General features: G+C 45.1%; 1 protein-coding gene across 1 annotated transcript in view; it reads right to left on the bottom strand.

Annotated features, from left to right (window-relative positions):
* TBX1 (T-box transcription factor 1) overlaps window positions 1-11,144 on the bottom strand; it is a 138,918-nt gene extending 127,774 nt beyond the window's left edge. The window contains exon 1 of the mRNA XM_085238482.1: window positions 10,935-11,144. The gene's annotated coding sequence lies outside the window, so the exon portion shown is untranslated. The remainder of the gene's footprint in view (window positions 1-10,934) is intronic.
* Between the last annotated feature and the right edge of the window lie 9,834 nt (window positions 11,145-20,978).

The raw sequence follows: 20,978 nt of genomic DNA, 5'->3' as shown, positions 1-20,978 counted from the left end.
AAAGGACCTGCAATGTTAGATAGATCTCTGTGGCTACCATCTACTACAGCTATCTCAGAGCCAACAGCAGCAGGAGGAAAGCACCCCAAAGTGAATTTCAGTGTTTCAAACAAAGACCCCAAAGTTACCACCATCCTCAGGCATCACCGGTGTGGTCTGGGCTCACTGCAGGAAGAAACAAAGAACTATGGTGAAATGACTCCTCCTGCATCATGCACTCGAGAGCTATACCCAAAGCACAGCAAAAGCATCTGCATGGCTTGCAGCCTGTTGGAGGCACTCTGCATGCCAGAGAGGAGGTAGTTAATCTGTCCTGCAGATGTGTACACCATGTGCTAGGAATCAAAATAGGGAAGAAAAATAATTGAATCGAAAGCAATGTAGTAGTAGTAGGGGAAAAGCTCCCTCATCTTTGCACCTCATGCAAGGGTAAATGCTGCCTCTTTCTCCCTTATCAAGCACTGTGAGCTTTGGTTAATTTTTTCAGCAGAAAAAACAACAAAGTCAGACAGGAAAATAAACAAGCTCCAGCTGGGGGTGTTCTCCGCACTTAAAGCACAGTGGGCAGCAATACCCACTTCAGTGTTTGGTTTTTCTGATCTCTGTCTTAGTGGAGGGACTTTATAAGGGCAAGTAGCAACAAGATGAGGGGAAGTGGCTTTAAGCTGGAAGAGGGGAGATTTAGACTAGATACTAGGAATAAATTCTTTACTATGAGGGCGGTGAGACGCTGCAACAGGTTGCCCAGGGAGGTTGTGGATGTGCCCTGCCTGGAAGGCTCAAAGCCAGGCTGGATGGGGCTGTGAGCAACCTGGGCTGAAGGAGGTGTCCCTGCCTACAGCAGGGAGTTGGAACTAGATCATCTTAAAGGTCCCTTCCAGCAAAACCATTCTATGATTATACGATTCTGTAACAGTTCAAGTAAAGCAGAAGAATCCTCAGTGTTCTAGTCTGCTTGACATTGTTCATGGTGAACACTTTCACAGCAAATCCTGCATACCTGAACTCATCCAGACAGTCTGCATGCTCACACCTGACCGCAGTCCTGCTGTATTTGCTGCCACAGAGGTTGCTTGGGAAATGTCAGAGTTCCAGCAACAAGCTGAGTTATCATCTTGTTACAAAGAATCTAAACAATTTGTAAGTTTTTCCTTAAGCTAATGTAAAAATCATTCAAGCGTTCTTCCTTTCCCCATTCTGCTACTGATTAAAAGTTATTAAAAGCTTCACAATTTTCCCATTCCTTCCCATATAGAAAAGCCAATTGTCCAGTGCACTGGTGCATGTGGTGCAGTCATTTGTGCCATCCTGAGGCATAGACGTACAAATTTGTTTTGACATATAATGAAGGCCCTCTGAAGACAAAGTCAAAGCTAAGTACTGGTCCAAATGCACTGCTGAACTGATTGGACTGGTGGATCAAGATTTTCAGCTGTGAGGCTTTGAATGAAGGTCTTGATGCAACAACAGACAAAGCCTTCTGTCTCAGAATTTGGTGACTGCTGTGCTTTGATCTACTGGTAACTCCTAGGGCTGGGCAGCACACTGAAAGCAGGCACTAGGGCAGGACAGTACTGATGAGCATGAAAGAATAACATAAGCATTCAAGGATAAAACTCAGCAGTATTGAAGCCACAGCATGAGATGTACGTAGCAAGAGATGTCACAGCCAACGGGAGATGTTTTAAAAGCTTGAGCATCAAGGCAGAGGGGAAGGAAAGTGCTGATGGGCTGCTCACCTGGAAGCAGGGCTGTGATCCCTGGGCTCAGAAAGCAAGAAGTGATGTCAGCAGGGAATAATTGATCCAGGGCTCACATCCAGGTGAGACTGTCTTGTTCTCTCACAGGCAAGCTGGCATGGCACAAAGGTGCAGTGGAGTGCGATTTGGAGGCAGTGCAGGATTCAATGCAAGGGGTTTAGCTCATCACACAGGAGGGCTGTTCATATACTGTGCTGCCAGCCAGGGAACTCTGGTTGCCCTGCCTGGGATTTGAACTGTAGTCTCTGGGAATCCCATGCAATTCACTCTGTGTTCAGGAGCCATATCTTAGGAAAGCATACATTTGCAAATACCCTTCTCAAGCAGCAAACAGAACAGGAAAGCAGACCTTCAACAGAGAGTAAAAAAACCTCCTGAATGTTAACCTGTGACTGGAGACAAAGCTATTTGTCATCCAAAACCAACCTAACTGTTCTTCATTTTGATATTTACTGAGAATTATTAGCACCTCTTCAGGAGAAAATCCACCTCCTGTATTCTGTTTCCATCTGGCTCCAACTCATTCATGTTCTAAATGTCCCACTGGATTCTTCTAACATTTTATAACATGGCAGCTTAAATCCCTGTAATCTGTGACCCCAACAACAGTTGTTGGAAGACAGTACGAAAAATGATATTTGGGGACAGTGGAGCCAGACTGTAAAAAGCAGCCTCTAAATATGACTGCAGCTTGAGAAATAAGTTTTCAAATGTCCAGGGATGGAGCTGCTCCCATGTAAACCAGGTTACTTAGACACTAGATCTCCAGGTCTGATCACATCTGCTGGAGCTTGAAAGAGGCAGGGAGAAAGAGATATGCAAATTTTCCATTTGCAAAACTGGCAGTGTACATTTACCTTGCAAATGTCTCAAATGGGAAGCAATCCACACAATGTTTGCCCCTATTTGCTCTGCTTGGGAAATAGTCAAAAGTGGAACAATTTCTCTGTGTAAATCCAGGCAAAGAAGGCTTTTGTCCCAGAAGAATGGAGAAATTCCTGCTGTCTCAATGCTGGTCTCTAATAGTAAGTGGTCAGCTAAAAGGCAGGGGATGAATCGACGCAACAATCAATTGATGAAATTTATTGCCCTTTTTTAGGCTGCAGGAGGCCATGATGGCCAGCTGACTGATGACTTGTTTCTCTCCCCAAGCATCTTGACAAGAGGGGCTTTTAAACATCTCCAGGTTAACAAGTGAACCATAAACAAACATTGTCTCTATTAGTCTCTCCAAAACAGAGGGAAGGGAGTGAGAAGAGAGGGAAAGCTTAAGTCTGTATGAAGATCTGAGTATTACATAGTGAATGTAATGTAACGGCTGAGTGAAGAACTAATAATGAACTAATGATTAATAATGAATCTGTCATATCCTAAGCAACAGCGTACCATCTTCCAGCAACATGCCAGTTTTAAATGCCATTTATAAAAACTCCTTCAGCCTAATAGATTTTGATTTCTTCACTTACTGTCACATTGGAATGGAGTTGACCCTGAAATGATCTTTTCCCAACAGAATCCACAGTTTTAGAGTGCAAGCCGTGAATATCCTTATGGATATAGCAATTCTCAGCAGCATGTGGCATTACATCCAAGGTCATTTTTTCTCTAGCTTGTAAGGGATCCTTAGTGACCTGCAAGTGCAAGTCTTTTAGAAACATGTAGGTCTTAAGTGAGCTAACAGCACGTACAGTGTCCAGCCATTTAGGGTAAGTGTGAAGATGTCTCTTAGATCAGATCCTAGAGATAGCCTACAGATACCAACACATTCAGTTGTGAAATTCATGCCAGAACAATTCCAGATAAAAATGCTGTGAAAAGTTCTGTCCTATAATATCTAGCTGAGAAATGAAAGTGCCAAAATCACCTGCATTATTTTGCTAGAAACACAGCTTTTAGAAAAGCTCATTTAAAGGGTGCATGTGGGATTCTTGTAACAGAAATACTGTCGGTTATCAAACAGTAGAGAACTGGCAAGCGCTTCATGTAAGATGAACCTGAGCAGCGAGCATCTCTCTCTCTTTTTTTCTTTTTTTTTTTTTGTTGGCAGTAACATGACACAGAGGTCTTAAGGGACACATTTCCCATAAGTATCCTGGATTGCACCTTCATATTCTGGTGCATGGTGATTGCATGAGCAGTATTGTATGTGTAGCTCTATCTGTCTGGGTGCAAAATCTGCACTTGCTGTAATTGGAGGCAGAGTAGAAAGCCAGTTGGCATTTCCTCCTCTTCTACCTGCAAGATACCCCTCCATAGACAGCATCTCCAAATACTAGACCACCCCAGTCACTCATCCTGACTCAAGTATTTGTAGGGTCCATTTTCCTGTGATTCACACCTCCAGCATTTGAGCACTCAATTCAACTGAACCAAGGAGGCATTCAAACATTACAGATCAGCTCAGACTACTTTATATTTAGAAATCAGCCTCGAGCTACAACAGTTCTTGAGACTTCTAGCTGCCTTCCAGCCCAAGGACATACTGTATTCCCTGCAAATCACTTCAATTACAAATTTATATTGCACAATCAAAAGTCACAGAGAAGAATGTGACTTCCACTGAGTCAGGAGAAATGCCAGGAGATGGAACACATGGCCCTGAGCACATATGAAATGTAATCCAAGCGTTTCTCTGGTCAGTGGAAATCTGTTTTTAGAAACAATTAGATCAGCCCCCTTAAGTTTTATAATTAGTTGCTTGCCTTTATTTCACAAAATACTTTCCTCAAGCCGTGGCTGAAAGGTTACCTCATTCTGGTCCAGCATGAGCTGGCAAATGATAAACATGAGCTGCCTACAAGATAAATCCAAAGAGGCTTGCACTCCATAGCACAATTTTCCATTGCATCTGTTCACTTAATATGAACTGCTGTAATCTGGTGTTTCTGTTCCAGCATATTAATGCGTTTCATACATCAGCGGTAAGCAATTAGGCAGAGCAGCCCTACGTGCACGCAGCTCACCAGCTGAACGGTGTGTGGGACGATCAGCTGCCAGTCTGAACCCACATGGATTTAGTTACCTGTTGCTCCTGTGCAGCACAATAATCAGTACTAAGGGATTACACTCTAAGAACATAAGTGGGGTTCAGTTTTCTCTGAGTGAGCCAAGCATATGCTCAGTGTGTTTGCATGGGGAGATCAAGTGAAAGATCCATTAGACAATAAGGCAGCACAAGCCCACGTTCCTGGGCTGAAATCAAGGGCATATTTTCAAGCCCTGAGCAGGCTAAAGAAACACGATGCCATCTGAAACAGCCCTCTTCTAGTAAGAAGTGGCTGGGTAGAAAAATCTCATTATCTTCTTATTTTGCTTTGTACCTTGAAGGGTTGTTGGAGTGTCTCAGTAATTGAGAAAAAAGAGCTAAGTAGCATCCCAGAAGGAGAAACTGAAGTGTCACACAGTGTTTTCTTGATGAAGTGGTACATGTATTTGCCTCCTATAACTTTCACGGAAGCTCAGGATAGTAACAGGGAGGAGGCACGGCACAATCTGTGTGTGTCTGGAAAAGTTGCTATGCTCCTCGCTTGTTGTAACCTGAAGCCATTGATTTTTTTTGATTTTTTTTTTGAATCTGATATATATCTGAGATCTGAGCCAAAATAATATCAGAAGGAATCCTTCGGCTTTGCTGGTTCTTTGAACAGGCTCACTGACAGCAATAAACACTCATGCTGATAGCAGAGCATAAGTCAGTTTCAAGTCAGGCCATAAAAGAGCAAAGCCAGATGAATGTTGAAAAAAAAAAAAAAATCTACTGGAGTGCATTTGGTGATCTACTGTTTAGTGCAATGCCAGGCACTCTGATCATTCCTGCTGGTCCCGGAGTTGAGTGCTTCAAAAATACTCATGAGCTAAACACCACAGCATCCCATGGAAGCAGGGAGGGACTTTTTGCTCCACTGCGCAGCCTGGCAGCTCTGATCCCAGCAGGACCTCAGCAACCTCAGGACCCCCTGACAGCACTGGGGCTGAACTCACTGCTCCCAGCCTGCCCTCCCAATACTGTAAGCACAAAATAGAAATATTTGCTGATGGGCTGATCCAAGGACAAACACTGCCTCAGTAGGCAGTGGTGATAAAGCTAGTAATTTGAATATTGAATGTTCAGGAAGCTTAAAAATGCATTTTCTTTTAATAAATATTTAAAGTGCATTCGTATAGTGTCAAACCCAAGTACTCAGTTTCATTATTTAGTCCCCCAAAACCATGACATTAGTGTTAAAATAGCATTATTTGTCAAGTTGTTATTTTCCTTTAAATTTGCCTCTTGATTTCTGAGACCTGAGTTCTGCTTTCCACATTTTTTTTTTTTCCTGAGATGAGAAAGGCTAGAAACTGCCTTGATTTCTGAAAACTGGTTTTCTCCCTTAATTACATGCATGGGTTTAGGAAATACACCACATTACTTGGCATTCTTACTACGTTTCATGTCCAAAGCACTTTGCAAACCTCAGTTAACAAATCCTGCAAGCACTGATGTATTTGAAGGCAGTCAAAAGTGATTGCACAGGGCAGGACCTGGGACACAAACACGGCTCGCTGGAGGATCAGGCCCTAAGCAAGCTGTGTCAGGGTCAGAGGAGGATTCATAACTGGGATTACAACTTTGGATTCCTCCTGTCCTGAAAGCACACTTCCCTCATTAAAGATATTAGCGCTCAGCCAGAGCCTGATCCACTCTGGGGCACCTGTTTACATGACCTAGATAATTTTTACTTATTTATGTTACTGGCCTATCCTTGTAGCCAACCCATAATAAAACATCATGCAAGAGCAATTAAAAAATGGTACAAAATTTTTTTTAATTGAAATGGCACACACCTCTAAGAGTTGGGCAGCAGCAAAGCACAAAATGGCAGCTCATGTCCCCACACCTGCCTGTCCTCCTCATCCACCTCCCAAAATTTTAACAGGAGTATTTATTTGGAGAAAGACAAATTAAAAGCTAATGGATAAGAGATGCACACTGGGGATTCAGAGGGCCCTAGTCTAGAGACAGAGAAGGTCTCCTTAGACCTGGAGTGCCCTTTTTCCTTTCACTGCTAAATCCCACTCTCGGGCAACCCTTCTGGAAGGCTTTCTGAGGTTGGCTGTGTTTGCGTTGCTTTGAAATGCAAGTCTCCCTCGCTTTGTTTGTTTTTGAAATGGTTTGAAAGGGAGGAACAGACATCCTTGGCTACTAAGGCTGAGCTTTCCCAAAACACAAGCTGCTGCTCTTTGTTTGCTTCTCGTTAATTAGCTGTGTGTCTAATTAGTGACAGGTTCCCTTTGGATTTCCTGAAACCAAAACCGCTCCATGTCATTGGAGGTCCATCAGGGGACTTGTCAGTGCCCGAATGGTTTCCAGCTGCTCTGCAGCCCTCCACACAAGCACACGTGCACACAGAGACACATCTACTCAGCGGACCCACTGGCAATAGCCAGGCCAGCAGGGAAACAAGTTGCTGTGCCTGCACTGAGTTCAGTCAGATCTGCTCTGCCATGTCCCATTTCATCCCATCACCTCCTAATTTACTGTAGACACAGATCCACAGCAGGAACAGAATCCAGGGCCTTGCTTTCTAGCCCTTTGCTTTAATTCACTTTTATCCCCAGTGTTCTTCAACACTCTGGTCCAGGTTCATCTCTCAGTTACTCCAGTCCAACAATACCCAAGGTTGAAAACAGCTTTCCAGCTGCACAGAGCATCGCTCAGTTTTCAGAGCACTCACCATAGGATACTGTTATTGAAGTTTATTTATTTAAACAGAGGTGAGCTCGGCCTGTTACCAGTTTTAAATTCACCTTTTTGCGGAATCACTGAAAAATCTCTTTGGCTTGGTGTGAGAAAGAGAAAAAACACAGTCTTGCAGCATCCCAGGGGACCACCGAGACTGTTCCTCCCCCATGCACACACTTCCTGCTCTCCTCTGCTCACTTCCCCCCTACAGGTTTCCATCAGCAGGTCCCTAAAGAGAGAAGAGTTTATTTAATTCCCCACTGATGTCAGATCCTGTTGGTGCCAGAATGATTGATGGGCAATCCCCATGACTGACGGGAAGATGCGCTTTCAATTAGCGGGCAGCTTCCTTCCCTCTCTCTGCCCTTACTCTGCAGTCTCTCTGGGGCAGTGCCCTCATCACAGGGCTTCTCTCTGGGCCGGTGTTTTGTATTCCCTACCCTCTGCTATATCAGCAGCAACATTTTAAACAAACATGGCTTGTTCTAAGCTGGGTAAAACTGAACATAGAGTTCTCTGCTTCAGGCATAAAACAACTCCAAATTCATCAACCCTAGGTCTTCTCAGCTGGCCTTTCTCTCCATAAATACATTCTTGGAAGCCATGGGGTTCTCAGCACAATTCAAAACATCTCTGAAGCCCTGAATCCGTAGAGGCTGGCAGATCACAACTCCAGGGAGTCAGAGACAGAATCAGGAGAAAAAGCATAATCCTTACATAGTCTCAGCTCCTCTTTTGCAATACCTGTAGGATTGCAGTGACCACACACACTGGAATTACTCCTAGGAAATTCTACCAAGTGCAAAGGAGATGAGAATTCACCCTTTCTGATGTCTTGTTTCTGCTGAACATATAATATCTCCTCTTGTTCTCACTCCTGTATAACAAACCCATTCCCTTGCAGAGCCACTTGTGAAAACAGCACAGCACAAAGACATCAAGAGAGCGTTTTCACTACCTCAGCCGAGACTGCCAGATTAAAACACCTAAACCAAACTTCTGCAACTGTAATAAAATCAAGATAACCTTCAGTATTTAAAATGATGATGGTTAAACCAAAGAATCCTTTGAGTTTTCAACATGGTCTTGAGTTAAACTGTGATTAAAAAATTTCACCCAAAGGATCCTGATGTACAGAGCACAGAATCTTGTATTAATAAATCCAGGAAGCATGTTTCTCGGCAAGAATCCAAAGGACCAAATCTGCTTTGACACTATCATGTCCTGGAAAGCATTTACCTTGTAAAAGGCACTTTATGCTGTAGAGCCTGACTCTCACTTGGGAGGCAAGCACCACTTTCACAAAGGTAACATGCTACCATTTCTTTCCAGGTTGCACTAGAAATACAGTTTCCTGGAAATCTTTTCCTACACCAAGATTTTCCACAAAGAAGAAATAGTAAAGCCTAAACACTGACTCCAATCCAGAAGACTGAAACCACTTTCCTGTGGCAGTTTTAGCAATAGCCAGAAGTGAATGAGTAGCAGGTGCCAACAGAAAATATCAGCTCTGAGCTCACACGCTTCTGCCAAAGACAAAGAATAAAGCTAGATTATTTAACTTCCCATAATATAGGCGATCTATTCAGCAACAACTGCATGGAGATCAAAGAAATCAGGGCAGTAATGAAGAAAGAACTTACGCTGTCCTCAGACAATTGATCCCAGAAACAAAACTGGTAAGTTAAGAGTTGAAGAGAGGTATAGACATTTCACTGGGGTGGTACTGAAGATATGAACGTCAGGCCTTCTCACCTGATCAAACAAAGCTGTTCTGAGGAACTTACATGAAATTAAATCATGGCCAGAGAAACTTACCTTAACCAAAACCACCTGTGATTTGTTCTCTGTGTTCCATCCTGCCATCCACAAACACGTTCCTGGTCAGATCTACATCCAGTACATATCTACTGACCCCATTGCAAAGCTCTCTGCTCCCAGTCCACTGGCTCCACCATTTTCCAGAAGCACTGTTGTCTTCTGCAGTTTACAGAAGCATCTTTTATTCACTTCTGGAAAAGCACATCTGGAAATATCCAGCATTTGTATCTAATCAGTGAACTTGGGATAAGCAGCAGCTCTATACTGGCTGGTACAAAGATTCCTTATTATACGAATTAAATAGCGTGACAGCGTCAATAGCAATTAAATACAGCTACAAAATTATCTGCCTTTAGGAACACTGAGCCAGATTTTCCTTGTTTTATTCAGCCACTCAATCTCACGGCCAGTTACATTGTGTTTGCACTGCTTGAGGAAGAATTCTCCCGAAGACTGCAAGGAAATAACTTGTAATGAAGATCATTTTCCACATCTCCATGTGGGAAAAGAAACCTCCAAGGAATGTCTTTATTGTAGTTTTCCAGCCTCTGTTGCTTTTCTAGTTCGTGCTAGAAAATGCCACTTAACACATACATGAATGAAAAAGAAATCAAGCACCTGACAGATTTGATCTGGGATTTCGATGTCATGCATGAACAGGCGCATAAGAAACAGCAAGAGGCTTTCCATGATTCATTGCTTATCCCTTATCAACTACAATAAGAAAGGCAATAAATGGAATTAAAATAGGACAGAAAGGCACAAAGGAACAAAAGCTGAGACATCAGTCAGCCTGACCTCAACTTCAGTTATTGCATAGAAACCTGGAATAAGGCTGATACAAACAGTGCTGGTCTTCTAGATTCACATACATGAACCTGAGATTAGGAGACCATTCTGACAATAAATCAGGAGGCAAGCAATATCATCTCTAGTTCCATTGCAGCTGGTATATGGAAACACATGCCATGAAAAGGGAATCTGGCTTTACCAGCTTTGTCTGTCGGAGAAGAAATCGGTAGGAAAAAAAAGAAATAATAATTTCTTTTTTTAGCTATCAACTTCCCCCACAATTACACGTGGTTTACATTTAGTGCAAAGGAGGGACCAAGAGAAAGGGTCTGTGCAGAAGCTTTTTTATGTGTAATGTGTAGCCAGATCCTACATTAATAACAGCCTCACAATGAGGCATTCACTGGGCCATAGGGGAAATAAGAGTTTGAGATGTAACAAAACCAAGGAAAAAGAATTTATTTTTTTTTCCTAAATACCATATGATTTTAAAACCAGGGCAGAAAGGCCAGAAGGAATGCCATTAGTGCCAGTCAATGCAGCACACCTGGCTCCAAAGCCACCCTTGCAGCACAGTACGTATTTTTTCACCTGTGTTTGTAGGAAAGAGCAGGAACTAACGAATTTGTGATGGCCACATTTGAAAAAGCCAAGGGAAGTTTCAGCAAGAAACTGTAAAATATTCAGCGCCAACACTTAAACTGCCTTTCTCTTGCTCACGTGGGATAAAATGCAGAAGAGCCACACACAGGTCCAGAGATGCATTCCCTGGAAAACCTCTCCGACGATCTGAGTTGTGTAGCAAAGGAAGGGCGGAAGGGGCGCCTCTCTGCACGCACCTGTTACATCTGATTCAGCCGCTGACCGTGCCCACAACATTTGCTTCGCCTTCTGGCAGCAGAGAGGACGTGACTGCCCCGTCTGTGTGTGTGAGCCAGCTGGGCAGGCAGTGGGATTCTGTGGCTCTTTTTGCAGAACAGCCCGTACAGCCATTCCCTCAGCCCGGCTGGAGAAAGCAACTCCCAGCCGGGAATTCTTCCCAAACGGCAGAGAAATTCACCCCAAAGCAGGAGCTCCGGCCCGTTTTCCTCCCCTGCTCGCTAGTGGAAACTGCAGAGCAAGCGCAAGCCGGGACTCTGTCCGGGTTATGGGTGCCCTCTGCCGATCGGAGGAGGAGGATGCGCCGGGGGAGCAGTAATGAGCAGGGAGACCCCAGGTCTCTGCCAGGCTGCTGTGTCCAGCACATCCCTCGGCAAAGGAAACTTTCTCCCATTCCCAACTTTGACCAGGTATCCCGTGTGGCAAAGCAACAACACGTGCTGCAAAATCATGCCTGAGAAATGACTGGGAGTGCCATCCTGAACTTCAGCATCCCCGCTACTCCCAGCCCCTCTCCAGTCAGCAGGGGAAGGGCTGAGCCAAAGTTACTCCACAAATCGCTGACACCTGTGGGTTTGCTTTCAAGGAACAGACTTGTTCCTCAGCACGTACTGAAGTGCTCCAGCCTCTCTATGGCAGCACTACAATGGGACAAGGAAGAGCAGTGCGGCCCCGCAGCAATCTATTTGTACAGGGTGAAAGAGGGGATTATGTGACTGGGGCTAAACAAGTGCCCTGAAAGTTCAAGCTACGTCCAGAAATAGATGAAAACAAGCTGTACTATGGCCGTTCTGATGGCAAAGATAAAGGGGCTGATGGCTTAAAGAAAAAGGCTCATTGCACAAGAGAAATGAAGGGTAAATTGCTCTTTTTATTTCCTGTTCATGTCAGCTGGTGATGAATTAGAAACACAGATCCCTGCCGCAGAGCTCCAGCGAGCCGACTGAATGAGAATTTAGGAGGTTCAGCTCCACGGGGACCCATCGGCTGCTTTGCCCACCAGCAGCCTCCTGCAGCTGCCTGTAAGCTCTGCTTTTCATTGCAAGCTGGGAGAAGCTGCCAGGAGGTGCATGGGGACAGCAGCTGCTCCTGGAAGGGCACCTTCTCCTGAGGGACTGACGGAGGGGTTGAGGAGAGAGGAAGAGGGTCTTTGCTAACGGTGTGTTAACCTTTGAGCTCAGGACCTCTCCTCTGGGGTAGGGAGAGGGCCAGTGCAGCAATATGCCAAGATCGATACGCTCTGCACATGCTGACCTGGTTGATCTCGACATTTCTTTCCACCATTCAGACAAATTCTAAGTTACAAAATCCATCCTCATTTCCAGCAAGACTGCTTTCTAAGGGCACTCATTGGTAAAGCAACCTAAACGAGTTTAAAACAAACAGGCAGAGAAACAAACAAGACACAACATCATCTAAGCTCTGCAGTGCAAATACAACCACAGCCCAAAGAACACGTGGCACTCATGAGATGCATTCTCCTTCAGGGAAGGAAAGGCTTCTTGAAGCAAAGGGGATTTCATATGTGCAGAACAAAGAAAGCAATTCCCAAATTATTTCTCCAAGGCCCAGAAATGAGATCACACATCCTACAGACGGAAAAGCTTACTGAGATTGTATTCAGATTTTAAGAAGGGCTCATGCATTCAAAGCTTTCCTGCTTTTTCTGCCTGTATCAGTCCATCAGAAGAAGGATACTGACTCTCTCCCCAGAAACTCTGCCTATCTTGCCAAGCTTTTAGATAGCAGTACGTGGAAGGAGAGATGGGCTAGCTGATCCCTTTTTTGTAGCACTGGGATGCAAGGACACAGGAATATTCGTCACTCAACAAGCTAACCTTCTTTTGATTTCTGTAGCTTCAGCATATAGTTGCTCCATCTCATTCACTTGGAATTTACAGAACAAGGCATCCAAGGAGTGACTGGGCAGCAATGGCACCTGTCCACACAAGCCTGGAAAGGGAAGAAAGCCTTCTTGTTCATCTGGCAGTATCTATATGTCCTCCCTTTGCCCTCCCTGGCATAACCAGATCTAGATCTAGAAAGGGTCTCCTTAGGAAGGAAATAGTGGCTGCACAGTGCTGTTTGTTACACAGGCACGCTGCAAATAGCTGACAGGAAACAGAGGCGCATATACATTTGTGGCAGAGCCACTCTAGCAAGAGAAGCAGTTGGAATTTTCTTAGTCTGTCAGGGCTTTTTACAGAATAGAAACACTCATCTTTTAGGGAAAAAAAGCTAATATAATAATAATATAACAAGAGGTGTGGTCAGGCACAGAACAAACTCCCCAGGGCAGCAGTCATGGCACCAAGCCTGCCATGACTACAAGAATACAAGAAGCCAGAGTACAAGAAGCATTTGGACAGTGCACTCAGAAATATAGTTTGATTTTTTTGTTTAGTCTTGTGTGAAGCCAGGAGTTGGACTTGATGACAACTGTGGGTCTCTTCAAACTCAGGATGTTCTGTAATTCTTTTTAAGCACAGCTTCAGTGGGGACAGAACACAGATTTCAGGCCCTACCAGTTTAGATGACAAACAGAATGTGGAACCCTTCAGCTCCAGCCTGTCCTCACACCCAGGTGCTCAGGAGCAGCTAGAGCTGATTCAGAGCACCTCCACAAGTAGTTCTGTGAAACCCCACAGCTACAATGCTGTTTCCTGAAAAAAATGAACGGTGTTGTCCCTCTACGGTTATTTTCTGGCTTAGCACACGTTGGCCACCCACAGCAGTTATTCTCTCTGTGGAAATAGGCCATGTTAGGGTGGCACTGGGCAGAAAAAGCCCTTTTCCAGATCTGTCTTGGAGCCAGCTGACATGGCTAGAAGCCCTGCTTCACCACACACTTTGCATGTGAATATACATCATCTGCACCTAAAGCGTGAGATGCAGCAAAAGGCAAGAGCTGGCCTTGGCATCTGCTCTGCAGGCCCAGGTGCTGTGCACTGAAAGGCAACTGTTTTCAGGCTATGGGAACAACTCTATCAAGTCTCCATTAAAGAAGGCGATGACAGTCCCACTTGTACAGCTGACTAGGTTTCACCCGTAAGAGGCAGGCAGAAGGTGCTTTAATGAAGGCACACCAAGAAAATCATCTTCTTTTGGTTAACCTCTGCTCCCAGTCCTTGCCACCCACAGTGAACTAGGAATGTTCCCCAAGCCCAGACAACCAGGTTTGGTCGCAAAAGCATGGCTTGCTGTCACAGAGCAAGGGCCACAGCTCAGAATAAATTGTGCTTTATAAAAGCACTTTCTTGTATGTTTGGTGGCACAAGCAACCCTCCCCTTTCCAGGTGCCCTCTCCTGGACTATACCTCAATTAACTCACAACCTCGGGCTATAGATCAAGTCAATAAAAGGGGCTGTAAAATAAACATGAACAGGTCTTCCTCTTTCCATTCAAATGTACTGAAGTGGCAAAGGCTTTTTCCAAGCAGAGCGTAGATACCCTGTGTTTCACTGGCTTCACAAGAGGAAATCCAGTGTCCTCAGATATTAATACAGGTGACCTGGTCACTGAGATGCAGGTAGCACTAAGAAGTGCCCCACGGCTTGGAGGTCAGCTTCAGGTCACTCCTCCAGAGTTTCCATGGGGTGGACAGGTCTAATTTACAGCTCACAAGAGCTGGAAATGAGGTTTTTAGAGATGGAGGTTAAATAAGCAACACTGTTGTTTTTTATTATAAGGCTTGGCCTAGCAGAATGTAAAGACATAAATTGCATCTAACAGACTTACCTGACACCTCAAATAAGGAAGAAAAGTAGATTTTTAGTCTCTGAGCCAAAACCTGCTCCAAGGGATGCCCACAGGGTCAGCAAAGTTGGCTGCATGACATCAACAACACAAAGGACTAAATTCTGTCAAAGCAGCAGCCATGAGAACTGTGACCTTTTCTAAAAATTTGCCGAGGAAGAGAAAAAATGATTTATAAACCATTATTATTTGTAGTGCTATAGTGCCTAAAACTTCCAGCTCAAATACAGGGCCACAGCATGCCAAGTGCTGTAAGCCAAAGTGAGAGAAACACTGAGGAGCTGAAATCCCATATGCAGACCTGAGGGGAAAAATGGAAAAACAGAAAGGGCGGCATGAGCAGACTTTCTACACAGTTCTCCTGACCCATGTCCCTCTATTCTCTCACTGGGCAATGGAACAGGATACCCTCTGCCATAGGCTGAGAGCCCTAAGTAGGTTGACCTGATTTGGGGAAGGTTTTGGTTAACCCTTTTGCTTTCATCTCCTGCACAGCTCAACCAACTCACCACAATGCCCAGCAGTCTCATTCACCTGGTTCACAGAAAAAACCAAGCTGCACTACCCCAAATCACTGTCAGCTCCCTCCTCGCTCCAAAGCCCACATCCAACCTTTTCCTAACCTTGAGAGCCACATGAAACCTTGAAACATATTATCTGCCTTCCTGGGTCAATAACACCAAAGCATCAGTAACCCCCCCGGTCCTTGCATTATCATACCCGTGGAAGTCTCTGTCTCTGAAATGAGCTGCTCCTAGCACAGGGAAACGTGTTGATCATGTGCACGCATCTGTAGCAGAACAAGAGGAGTTAAAATCCTTGTGCCTGTTGTGTGGCTACTCCTTCTTGTTGACTGTAGGTTTGCAAATAAGTGCTCATTCAGAGATGCAGGTGAGACGTCTTTGGAGTCATGAGATGGATCAAAAGATAGAGAAAAAAAGATTTCAAGAGAGGAGGGAAAAAGCTGAAAGGGACTGAAATCTTCCTTCAAGTCTTTGTCCCTTCTCTATGAATGCAGAGCTGTGACAATACTCCTGTAGTTTGTCCAGTTAATTATGGAACAATACGAAGAAGAGGGCTGTGATGGATTGGTGATTTACAAGATAGGGATGTGAGAGTCAGAGAATGATAATTACGCAAGTGCTTCCACACTGCCTATACAACTTGACTGTTTGACTAATGAAAAGAACCCTTCCTATCTGCCTTCCCCTCCACGATAAGAGCTGAATGCCACACAGGCTCAGGTAAACAGCACAGCTTGGCTTCACTCAGTCTTGAGGGGATGCTCATTGCCCTTCCACCCAACCCGATCCTGGGGAGGCACCCAGGGAGAAGGCACAACACTGGCAAGCGCTCACCTTCTCTGCAGGGAGTGGATACCCAGGGCAGAGATAAGGATCACTGAAGCAAGGCCACAGGCGAGTGGACAATGGTGAAGCTTGGGCCACAGGGCCATCCATCACATGGGAAACAAAGGTGTTGTCAGCAGGGACAGACGCATCCTCCAGGCATGTCAGCTGTTGAGTGAGTTGGATGACAGGGCTGACAAGGCCTCCAGGGAGACTCCAAGCAAAGAAGAAAAGCCATACAGCAACTTGCGATTCCACACTGGTGCCAGGAAAGGCCAGACAGCTTCACGGATTCCTCCCAGGTGAAGGCAGCTAACTCTCTTGTGGGACCAGGGTCAATTTTTCTTAACGGAAAGTTTTGGCCAGCGGCTGAGGATGCAGGACTTCTCCTTAGCACAAGGGGTTATTTCAAAGCCCTTTGCATATTCTAACAAAAATCCAGGATCAAAATATTCAGGGAAGAACTAAATGGAATATTTTCCCCCCTCTTTTCTCAATAGGGTGAGCTTTTCCCTGCTTAGACTTAAAGTATACATATAAGAAACCCCATAGGCCTTACAGCCTAGTTTGGATCCTAGAGCTCTATACCAGCAGCTAAGCAATGTAAGCTTTGCTCAGGACAAAAAGAAGGAACGTGGTGAGGTGGTCCGCTCAAGTAGAAGACACGCAGTGGAAGGGAGCTAAAATGTGGTACTTGCATCAGTCTTCACTTTCCTTCACAGGAACAGCTTTTGTGATGAGACCCTTCAGCTGGATGTTCTTATTTCACACTAACATAACTGGGTCATTTCAACTTCCCAAAACATTCAAGCCTAATCACACTGTGTAGACAAGCCCTCACATGAGCTTCTTATATGCATAGTTACACCAAATCATCCACCTTGAAGGAAAAAAAGCAAGTTTCCAGCAGGTCTGGCCTCCACATGAAAGTAACACAAGAACAGCCTTTCTGAGCTCAGTACTGGCCAGAAAACAGGAACGAAACACATGTTTCTGATCATTTCAGAAGCTCCAAAAGAAGTTTGATTCAGAGAATGGGCAAGATTTCGAAGGCAAAGAAGGAAAACACATGTCCTGTTTGAAGTGTAAGGACTGGGTTTTTTTAAGTCATTTTAGCCATTCTTAACACATGTGCTTGAAGTGTCAGCCCAGGGCAATGTGCAGAGTGGTTCACAGTAAAGATATTAGAAGTTAAGAGACCCCCAGTTTGGGAATTGCTGAGTCCAGCAACACGTTCTGAGCTCATTTTAAAGAAAGGTTAACGTGGTGGTGAGGGTCTGAACTCAGACTCACAAATACCAAAGCTTGCACTGGAGTACATCTTGAATTATAAGCTGTTCTCCCTCCTCTCTTTCTTCTTGTTGCAGCTCTTGGAGCTTTCCTCCTCTGTGTCATGTTTGGTGACTTTTTGCTTATTTTTCTGCAGTTGGGAGAGATGCCACGAACCTGGAGCTCGGCCCTTCCACCCATTAATCAAAAGCTACAAGTGCTCTGCAGGGAGACAAAAACTCTGTGTGTTTTCTCTGATATTTCTGGAGCAAGGCATGGAGGACGAGGGGTGGGGGGGCAAGGACCCCTAGTTAGATTAACATGTTATTCAGAGACCTATTAATCAAAGTCAGAAGTAGTGTGAAGCAGCACTAAGGGGAAAAAATGGCTGGACAACTAAGGTTGTCAAAAAAAAAAAAAAAAAAAGAGTACTAGCTGAGAGGAAGGGAGATTTACAGCCTCTAATCAAACAAGAACAGACACTACAGGTAAATTCTGTTTTTCCCCCCCCCACATTAAGCAAATAGCTCTGTATCCAGCCCCCATCACAAGTGAAAAAGGTCCCTATCTTTCTTTCTCCAGAGCACTATACGCTTTCATGCAAGCTTTTGCTTTTTAATTATTATTTTTGGAAGACAGTCTATTAGACTTTTTTTCTTAAAAGGAAAGATAGATTCGGCTAACAGAAATGAGTCTGGCCAGCATTCTGCTTGATTCGGGTCTTTTGGAAGGGGGCAGTTTGCCCCCCTGAGGAAGGATCAGTGGCCTTATGCAGCATGATACCAACAGGAGTCAGGCACCCATGTGTCAGAAGACAGAACAATCTTGTGCTTGTTTCTTCTGGCCCCAGTGCTAACCCACTGTGAGACAAAGCACAGGAATGCAGGTGAGCCTGAAAACACACAAATGCGCCGGGCACAGTGGAAAAGAGCTATTTTGTTTTAAGATAAAAGTCTACCAAGGAACTGCTGAACACATCTCCACAGCTTGGGCTGGGCCTGCCTTAAGAGCACAGCAACGGGAGCCCAGCAAATTTCAGTGTGAATTCCTGACCCCTGCTCCCACACGCCATTCAGAATATTTTATCTCAAGGACCTCACAAATCTCAAGGTACAGGAGGGAATTGGGCTCTGTGGCCTGGAAGGGCAATGATGTTAAGAACATTACTATCCAGAGGTTAAATAGATAAAAGAAATGGAGACGAGAGGAAAACCTTGCGTTGTTTCTTTTTCCCCCTCAGAAAGCAGTGGAAGCCTGCTAGAAGAGAGGGGACAAGGGATAAGCTGGAGAGCGGTGTTATGTCAGCCACGCCAAGCAGTCCTGGGAAGCTATGGCAGCAAAGACAGCTCTGCTGCAAGGAAGGAAGACTTGCCTCCTCAGAGGAGGTGGGGAAAACTGCATGCGTGCATGCATCCCCAGACAAGGCCTCTGTGCCCACCCAGGATAAGCCAAGGCATCTCCAGCAGCACGTGGTTGGTTTTTGCCTATGGTGAGCTCCTGGCAGCTGCTGACAGGAGGGAGACTTGGGGAACTTGATCTCTTCTCTTTTCCCCAAGCGTCTGCCCTCTCCAATCCCAAAACACAAGTATATGGACTTTTCCCGTACAGATATGCAAGATGCCGGGGAAAGAGAGGCTTGTGGAATGCACAGCCCAGTGGATCTAGTTTCCCAGAAAGACTGGCCTGACCTTAGCAGAAGATTAATTAAATCTGGCAGCTCAGGGCTGGAAAACGTTCCCTCCATGCACTGGAGTGCCTATCCATGGATGGAGAGGGGGCTATGCAAACCATAGGGGCAAAAGTCCATCTGCAGACATGTACAAAAAGCTTGGCTGGGTTCATGCCTGGGTCCTGTGGGGGAATGCAAGATTTAGCCAATCAATATGGCCATAGCGGGGTGCAAGGGGAGGACAAGAGAACCACAAAAGAGCTAGAAAAACACAGCTATGCCAGGCGTAGGTGGAGAAGCATTATTTTATGGGGTAGGCGTGTACTCTGCCCCCCTTCTCTGAGCACCACAAGTGCCTTTGCATCCGAGCCTCTAGGAAAAATGGCTGAGAGGAGCCACAAACACAGAGGCTTGAAGACACCCTTCGCAGGTTTTGTAGTTTAGTAGTAGAGCTGGGTGCATTGTTGAAGCACAGCAGAGAGAAATTAAACAAATGCATGACCAAACACACGTGCAGGGAAAAGAATTTGGCTTTCCTTGCACACTGAAAAAGGACACTGCCCCATCTCTGCTCCCACTGTTAGTTCTGCACCTTGCCAGACCGCAGCATACATTTCACGTTCAACAAGACCCAAGTTACAGAGATCTCACCCCAGTGCAGCAGCTCCCAGCTGCGCTGCATGTTGAAAGACTGCCTCTGTCCCCATCGTTCCTGAAACATCCAGGGTATGAATATTTTGAGAAGGCTCATGGCAGCACTTTGTGAAACCTCTGTGAGGTGGCAGCTGCTACTCATCCAAGCCCTGAGCTTGGTCAGGCAGTGCTCCCCAGGACTCAGGTGTAGCCAGTAGCACCAGCTCTTTTAGTTCAAGTTGTGCTGAAACCTAGAGGTAGCTGACTTAACCTCAGGTGCTGAGGTCTGGAGAAGAGAAAACCTATCCAAAGAACAGGGGGATGTGGTTGATCTTCTGCAGCGTGCAAGATATTGAGAAGAAATTAAGGAAGAGCACCCAGGGCAACCACCCAGGGCTGCACATCCTTCCCTCCCACTTCCCAGGAAGTGAGGGTGAGATGCTGTGGTGTTCAAGCCCAGCTGTGCTGCTGAGGCACTCAGTGAGGGCAGGCACATCCTCACTCCTGCTGCTTCAGTTTCTTTTTCTTTGCAACAGCTGTAATGACTGGTGTCCCACTGGGCAAAGTCCTCCGAGATCAGCTGATGAGAAGGATCTTTATTTTTATTTTAATAAGCTTGTTCCCCACAGTCCCAAAACTGTGTTCATCACAAGCTGGATGAACGGATGAACAGTGCTGGTGCTATTTTGAAGTGTCCCAGCATCCAAAAGATAACTCAGACTAAGTCCTTTATGCTGAGTCAGGATGCAATAAGCAGCAGCTGGGGAGCTTACAGATCTGCTTAGGGAAGCCTTTGTGCAGCAAAAGAAGGGTGAGACATCAACAGAATTTCTGTGATTCCTTGGCTCGCTGCTCAAGATAAGTATCAGTCTTAAATATTTGAGGGAAATATTAAACCTAAACAAAGTAAAGTAAGGTTCAAATTGAATTATTTGCAAAGAATAAGGGAAGGAAGAGAGAAGGAATAGAGGCCAGGAGACGCTGGACAAGCCAAGGAAAACATTTTGAGAACACTACGCCACTTAGAACAGTCAGATGTATTTTAAAAGCAAAGAAATAGTTTTTCTGAAGTTACCGCACAGCCAGGCTGTAGACAGGAGGTACACCCTTGTTCCTGCTTTGAACCACAGATACACCCTCTCCCTCTGCCCAGCGTTTTTCACTCACCAATCTCAAAGCGCTTACAGATGTTAAAGTTTAGCGTACTTATGAGATTGATTTTCTTGATAACTCTACTCAGTAAAACCGAATTCAGCTTTCTCATTTTGCTCACAAAGTCCCCACAAAAACTGCTTTGCCGTGAAGCTGTAGCACACCTCGTGGCAGC

The sequence above is a fragment of the Meleagris gallopavo genome, chromosome 17 (assembly GCF_905368555.1).
Source record: "Meleagris gallopavo chromosome 17, MGAL_WU_HG_1.1, whole genome shotgun sequence".
NCBI lineage: Eukaryota > Metazoa > Chordata > Aves > Galliformes > Phasianidae > Meleagris > Meleagris gallopavo.
This window is presented reverse-complemented; position numbering and strand designations above follow the sequence as displayed.